This window comes from Carlito syrichta, unplaced genomic scaffold, assembly GCF_000164805.1.
Source record: "Carlito syrichta isolate Samal-C Ts95f unplaced genomic scaffold, Tarsius_syrichta-2.0.1 Scaffold316290, whole genome shotgun sequence".
In the NCBI taxonomy this organism is placed as follows: Eukaryota; Metazoa; Chordata; class Mammalia; order Primates; family Tarsiidae; genus Carlito; species Carlito syrichta.
In genome coordinates, this window is record NW_007260386.1 from 622,925 (window position 1) to 631,430 (window position 8,506).

An 8,506-nucleotide genomic window follows, 5' to 3' on the forward strand; every position below is an offset into this window, starting at 1 on the left:
GCACTCCAGTCTGGGCAACAGAGTGAGACTCCAACTCAAAAAAATAAATAAATAATAATATATAAATAAATAAATGATCTGTGGGGATCAGCACAGATATTTTTGATTTGTTAATTTCTTCTGTAGAAAAATACTCTTTTTCATGAGCTAGAATTGAGATTCTTTTCCTAAATAGCCTTCATGCAACATTGTCTGCAAAATTGACATGAGCCAATTATATATGTAATGATGATAAACTTGATAATAATAAAAACACTTCACAAATGTCAGAAGATCTGCACTGTAGTTTCAGCCCTGACAGTAATATGCTATGTGACCTGACTTAGTTCCTTCCAATTTCTGAGTTTTAGCTGCCTTAGGTATAAAATGAAAAGAATATGCCAGTGCTTTTTTCTCCCACTAAAGTACCTTTTAAATCAGTGACTCTCAATGCTGGTTTCACATTAAAATAGCCAGAGAGCTCTAATTAAAAAAAAAAATGTAAAAACAAAAACCAGATGCTCAGGCTCTTTGTCCAGGGATTTTGATTACAATATGCTTGAAGCGGGGCTGGGATGTATGTACAACAGAACACTGTAATTTAAGCAGCACCCAGACTATTATACTGTGCATCTAGTTGTCCAATATGAAGAGGGAGTAAATATATATTATACTATGGTGTGGGGTCACAATCTGAAGCAGTCTAAGGCAAAACTCTCAATTTCTTTGAAGGTTCACAATATATCTTAATATATTAGATAAATAAAATATATATTGAGTAACTTTCAAGTTTTATGTTATTGAAAAATAGCCAGACATTGTGGCTTTCACCTGTAATACCAGCTACTTGGGAGGCTGAGGTAGGAGTATCGCTTGAGTCTAAGAGTTTGAGCCGGCAGTGAGCAATGATTGCACCACCGCACTCCAGCACAGGAAACAGAGTAGGACTCTGTTTTAAAAATTAAAATATAAAAGTATATCTCTGGTCATTTTACTCTGAAATGTATGTTTTTAATTACTTTCTATTGAATATAATTGCTTTTACTTAATGATGTGCACTGTTTCCTCGCAGTTTTGTGTATCTTCTGGTGCATCACTGGAGACACACATTCCAGACTGAGAAAGTGGGGCTTGCAAATTCCTGATATCATTTCCAACTCAAACACCTATTCAGCAATGTTTAGAACTGGATGCATATTGCCTGACTTTAAATGTGTGGTTTCCACCCTCTGGATCTCACATACAAAATGACACATTGCTCATGCCTGCACAGTGAAATGAGGCGTTGAGAATTTTTTTTAATTAGTGTCTAATTAACTCTGAGCTGCTGGCAGATAAAATAATGTTGAATTTATTGCATCGGGTATCATATTTTTAAAATCTAACTCTATAGAAGTAGGCAATTCTATAAAAACACTGGCAGCTATGATGGAATTTAAAAGTATGTTCACAGTCTCTTCTCAATTCCTACCACCCTTCTCTTGAAGAATAGTCTGCCTTTCCAGACTTTCTCAAAGTTTTATAACACAGAAGCAAGTGAGTAGGCTAAGAAATATAAAACCAAAAGGGAGGAGGTAGAAAAGATTTAATAAAATGTTAGGTTTTGTGACATGAGACACAGAAAAACAAGAAAAGCTACATCAACTCTAAATGCATTGAGCAAAATACTGCATAAAAGAAGTCTGAAAAAGAGCAAGAAGTCACAGGAGGAGGGTCATATAAACTGACTCTTGTCTCTTAAGAAACATAAAAGCTATAATATTTAAAAATTAATTTTGATTTTAACTATTTGGACTATATTTCCATGGAAGTTACTTGGGATCAGAGACTAAATCATGTAAGTGACAAATTTGTAGGGATTTAACAGCATTTCAAACTTTCTGTATCAAACTGAAAGTAATGTAATTCAAGGCCAGTGGGGCACTGGTTCTGCAGGTGCAGGGGAAGTCAAATAATAACTCTAGGGAGTATATAACTCTGAAAACAAGTTCCGGTTCTATGTTGGAACATGGTTGCTCTTTTCCTTGCTAGGATTAAGGACCCTGGATCCACATTGAGATCAGCAGCTTTCATCACGCACATTAGAGGAGATGGAGAAAAAAAATCCATTATGTTGATGCTGTAACAATAGAAATGACACAGTCTGAACTACAGAGATAAAGGGATTTGAAAAAATAATGAACAAGGTCATGTGGAACTACATGACAGGATCTTTCTTTTATATTATTAAAATCCTGAAAGGAGAAAAGAAAGTATAACTGATAAAATACTCAAAACATCTGAAATTTTGCAAAAGACAAACATACAGATTCAAGGAACTAAGTAAATCCAGAACAAAAGAAACCCCCAAAAACCCACACCAAGAAACTCCATAGTCAAATTTCTGAAAACTAAAGACAAAGAAAGCAGGGAGAGATAAATGACAGCTTGATTATAATCCAAACGACAAGAGTTTTCTCACCAGAAATTGTAAAGGTTAGAAGGAATTGGCACAATATTTTAAAGTACTAAAATAAAGAAATATCAACTCCAAATTTTACATACAACAAAAATATTATTCAGGGAAAAAAGAAGAGGGAAATAACATTTTCAGAATCATAAAATTAATAGAATTTGTTGCCATCAAATTTACCCTAAAAGATTGACAAAATAAAGTTCTCAAAAAATAAAGAAAATGATAAAAGAAGAACCCATAGGACATTAAAAGGGAATAACAAGGTAAGCAAATAATATGGATAAATACAATAGACTTTCTTTCTCCTTTTGAGCTTTCTACATTATATGTCACAGTGAAAGCAAAAATTATGAACATTTGTATACCTAACACTGAATTGTACCTAACCCTGCGTCCTTAGAATCAAATCTTTGAAACAAATTTTTTTTTTTAACTATCACACATGTGAGGACACAGAGAGAAGGCAGCCATTAACTAATCAGGAAGAGAAACCTTCACTAGATGCTGACTATGCTTTCACTCTTGTTTCAAACTTTTAGTACTGAGAATTGTGAAAAACAAATTAGCTATTGTTAAGCCATCCAGTCTTTGGTATTTTGGTATGGCAACCTGAGCTGCCTAAGTCATAAATGAAGCATTGAGAAAAGACATAAAAGGAGGCAAGGTTTATACACTTAGATTAGTAAAATGATGATACTAGTAGACTGTATTAAGTTATGCATACCTGATATAAAACCTAGAGAAATCACTAAAAACAACTATACAAAGAAGTATACTCAAAAACTACAGAAAATCAAACAGGAATTATTATTTTTTTTAAAGTTCAACTCTCACATGATGACAGAAGGAAAAGAAAGCAGGAACAAAACAAAACAAAAGTAGACCAAACTTAAAACAAAAGTTAAATGGCAGATGTAAGCCCTATCACATCAATAATTACAATCTGAAATGCTCTAAATGTGCTAATTAAAAGACAGAAGGTGACAGAGTGGATTTGAAAATATGACACATCAATATGTTTTCTACAAGAAAGTCATTGTACATACAGTCTTCCCTCAGTGTCCATGGGAGATGGGTTCCAAAATCCACATGTATACAAAAATTCTCAGATGTTCCAGTTTCTTATATAAAATGATATAGTATTTGCATATAACCTATGTACATTTCCATATGCTTTAAATTATTTCTGGATTATTTATAATATTCAGTATAATGTAAGTGCTATATAAATATTTGTTATACTGTATTTTTAACCTATATTATTTTTATTGCTTTATTGTTATTTTTTTCCAAATATTTTTGATCCATGGTTGTTTGAATCTAAAGATGCTTAACCTGAAGATACAGAGGACTGACTGTTTTGAGGTAGCCTGGTCAATAATAGTAAAAGGGTGGGGAAGATACATTTTTCAAATAGTAATAAATAGAAAGCAGGATTGACTATATAAATAACAGATAAGGTAGATTTAATAACAGAGAAAATTAGCAAAGACAGGGATATTATATACTGATAAAAGTGTCAATCTATCATGAAAATATAATTCCAAAATTTATACACCAAACAATATTACAAAATGCACAAAGGAAAAACAATAGAGCTAAAAGAAGAAAGAGACAAATCTACAATTATAGTTGAAGAACTTAACACCCTTTTATTAATACTTGACAGAGCAATTGTACAGAATATTCATAAGGATACAAAAGGACTTAACACCATCATCAATGAACAAGGTCTAACCAATATTTATAGGACAGTCCATCCAACAACAGCAGAATGCATATTATTTTCAAGTGCTCAAAAAACATATACTAAGACAAACCATATCCTGAGTCATAAAATAAACCTCAACAAATTTACATGAATTGAAATTACCACAATGAAATCAAACTAAAATGTATTAACAGAAGGATAACCACAACATCTTAAAACACTATAAATTAAACAATAGGACTTCCAGCAAGATGGTGATGGCCAGCATGGTCTGTGAGACCCTCTGAAAAAGAGAACACTGATTAAAAGCCTAGCTCTCTCCCAAGGGCTGCAACTCCCACCTTCCACAGCCTGCTCTTCACAGGGAGCTCAGCCGCCACCGTCTCCCACCGTCGCTACTCAGATATCATGGCCATCTGGGCTGTTCTCGCAGTCATGGATGCCGCCACTACAGTCATTCCCAGCTCATGCCTGAGGTGGCCCACAACTTCAGACCGTAAAGCCCCGCAAGCAGGATCTTCTGAGATTGCCACTGCCCGGCTGCTGCAGCCACCGCCACACCACGCCCCTAGCCCAGAGACAGGCCTGTGGAAACCCCCCCGCCCCGTGTATGAGGAAGTTGCCGCCCAGCTCACTCCCCTCTGGACGGCAGCCATGAGATAGCACCACCTGCTGGGGGTCCCAGGGAGTAAACCTACAACCCCACTGCATAGACAGACTTCAAGGCCGTGGGAAATGGGTTTCAGACTATCCATACACCTGTTGGCGGATACTGGGACCTACAGAGATATTTTGAATCACAGCTCCTCCCTTAATTAAATCCCAAAACCACAAAAAGGACTGCCCTCAACCTACGGTCTAACTCCAGAACTGAACAAAGCAAGAGGAAATACATTAAGAAGAATAGGAGATAGAACAAACAGAAGTAAAAGAAACCCATCCACCCCTGAATAACAGAATTAAAGAAGACGGGGAAGTGGAGGGAAGGGAAAAGTAGGGAGAAAAAATCTGTACAAATGAAGAAAAACCAAAAGAAGAACATAGGGCTCACACAGACCACTGGGAGGTCAGACACTGAGAAAGCAGACTTCGGAACATAAACAATGAAGAGCCCCAGAATGACTGGTCACAAGCAACAAACTGAAACATCAAGGCATTAATACAGAGAATTAAAAAAATTGAAGAGAGACAAGAGGAAAATAGGAAGGAGCTGATGACAGAAATAACAGCAGTAAAGAATACTGTGATGGAAATAAATAACAAACTAATAAGCAAGGAAAGCAAAATTAGCCAAGCAGAAGAAAGAATCTCAGAACTTGAAGACCAAAATACAGAACTAACCCAAACTGTCAAAAACATAGAAAAGAAGCTTAAAAAGTCAGAACAAAACCCTCAGGAGATGAAGGATTACTTCAAGAGACCCAATCTAAGAGTAATTGGCCTTCCTGAGGCAGAGAGAGAGAGTCAGAGGCCACACTGGAACAAACATTTCATGAAATCATTCAAGAGAACTTCCCTCATCTCATCAGTGATGCAAAAATTCAAGCACAAGAGATTCAGAGAACCCCTGCAAGACAACAAATGAGAAAACCAACTCCCAGACACATAACAATTAGCCTAAACAAAGTAACTATAAAAGAAAAAACCCTAAAGGTAACAAGAGAAAAAGACCAGACTACTTACCAGGGAAGACCAATTAGAATAGCAGCAGATTTATCTACAGAAACCCTCCAGGCTAGGAGAACCTGGAGCCCTATCTTCAAAGTTCTAAAAGATAAACAATTTCAACCAAGAATAACCTACCCAGCCAAGCTAAGCTTCATTAGTGAGGGAGAATTGAAATCTTTTCCAGATATCCAATCCCTAAGAACCTACGCTGCCACCAGACCACCTCTACAAGAAACAATTAAGAAAGTACTGAACACAGAAGAAAAGGAAAAAACAACAACAACATTCTTCACAAGAGTACAGGCAAAAGATTAAAAACACACATGAACCAATTCTAAAATCAAAAGAAAGACAACAAACAAACAGGAACAACAACTCTGTAAGACCCTTATGACAGGGATCAACTCTTGCATTTCAATAATTAGCCTAAATGTGAACGGACTAAATGCACACTGAAAAGACATAGAATAGCAAAATGCATAAAATATCACCAGGCAACAATCTATTACCTTCAAGAGACTCACCTCACTAGAAAGGACACTCACAGACTCAAAATAAGAGGATGGGAAACAAACTTTAAGGCAAATGGAACACAAAAGAAAGGAGGAGTAGCAATCTTAATTTCAGACAAAATACAAGAAATATCTATCTTAAACATATATGCACCCAACATAGAAGAGCCAACTTTCATAAAGCAGCTTCTAGGTAAACTAAAAAAAAAATATTGACTCTAACACCATTATAGCTATGGACTTCAACACCCCACTCACAACCCTAGAAAGATCATCAAGACAAAAAATCAGCAATGATATTCGAAACCTCAATGTGACTCTTGACCAAATGGACTTAATTGATACCTACAGAACCCTCCATCCAAAGACCACAGAATATACATTCTACTCATCACCTCATGGAACGTACTCTAAGATCGACCACACACTTGGCCATAAATCAAATATAAGCAAATTTAAAAGAATGAAAATTTTACCATGTAACTTCTCAGACCACAGTGGAATAAAAATAAACATCAACACCAGCAAGGTCCCCCTAAAGCCCTCAAAGACATGGACACTAAACAGCATGATGACAAACAACTCCTGGGGCAATGATGAAATCAAACAGAGATCAAAAGATACCCAGAAACAAATGAAAATGAAGAAACACCTTACCAAAATCTCTGGAATCCGTGAAAGCTGGAGTAAGAGGGGAATTTCTATCCCTACAAATGCGCATGAAGAAAATGGAAGGATCACAAATTAATAGCCTAACAAGCCACCTAAGGAAGCTGGAAAAGCAAGACCACCAAAACCCTAATTTCAGGAGAAGAATCCAGATCACCAAAATAAAACCCCAAATCCAGGACATAGAAGACAAAAAGATAATACAAAAAATCAATGAAACAAAAAGCTAGGTTCTGTGAAAGGATAAACAAAATTGATGGTCCCCTAGCTAGACTGACCAAGAAAAAGAGAGAAAAAGCCAAAATAAACACAATCAGAAACACAAAAGATGAAGTCAAATTGGACCCTGAAGAAATACAAAAGATCATTAGAGACTACTACGTACACTTGTATGGAAACAAACTTGAAAACCTTAAGGAAATGGAGGACTTTCTGACATGACACAACCTGCCTAGGTTGAAACAAGAAGAAATTGAGACCCTAAATAGACCAATAACAATCAAGGAAATTGACTACATAATAAGAAAATTACCTACAAAAAAAAGCCCTGGTCCAGATGGTTTTCCAGCAGAATTCTACAAGACATTTAAGGAGGAACTGATACCAATCCTACTGAAGGTATTACAGGTGATTGAAAAAGATGGAACTCTCCCCAAATCATTTTACGAAGCTAACATCACATTGATACCCAAGCCAGGTAAAGATTCAACAAAGAAAGAGAACTACAGGCCAATATCTTTGATGAACATAGATGCTAAAATCCTCAACGAGATCCTAGCAAACCAGATTCAACAACACATCTCAAAAATCATCCATCATGACCAAGTTGGCTTCATACCTGGGACGCAAGTCTGGTTCAACATTCGTAAAACCATAAATGTAATTAAATACATCAACAGATGTCAAAACAAAAACCATATGATTATATCATTAGATGCAGAAAAAGCTTTTGATAAAATACAGCACCCCTTCTTGATAAAGACCCTCAGACATCTAGGCTTATGGGGAACATACCTCAAAATAGTAAAAGGCATCTATGAGAAACCCACAGCCAGCATACTCCTAAATGGACAAAAATTGGAACCATTTCCCCCCAAAACTGGAACAAGACAAGGATGCCCACTCTCACCCCTCCTGTTCAATATAGTACTGGAAGTCCTGGCAAGAGCAATCAGAGAAGAGAAGGCAATCAGGGGTATCCAAATAGGAAAAGAGGAAGTCAAGTTGTCTCTCTTTGCAGATGACATAATCATGTATCTTGAAAACCCAAGATAATCTGTCAAAAACCTCCTTACACTGATAAGGACCTTTGGCAAAGTCTCAGGATATAAAATACATGTGCAAAAGACAATCACATTTCTTTACACCAATAATAAACAAACAGAAACCCAAGTAAAAAGCACAATTCCATTTGCAATAGTCACAAAAAAAAAATACCTTGGCATCTTCCTAAACCAGAGATGTGAAAGACTTTTACAATGAAAACTACAAAACAGTGCTCAAAGAAATCAA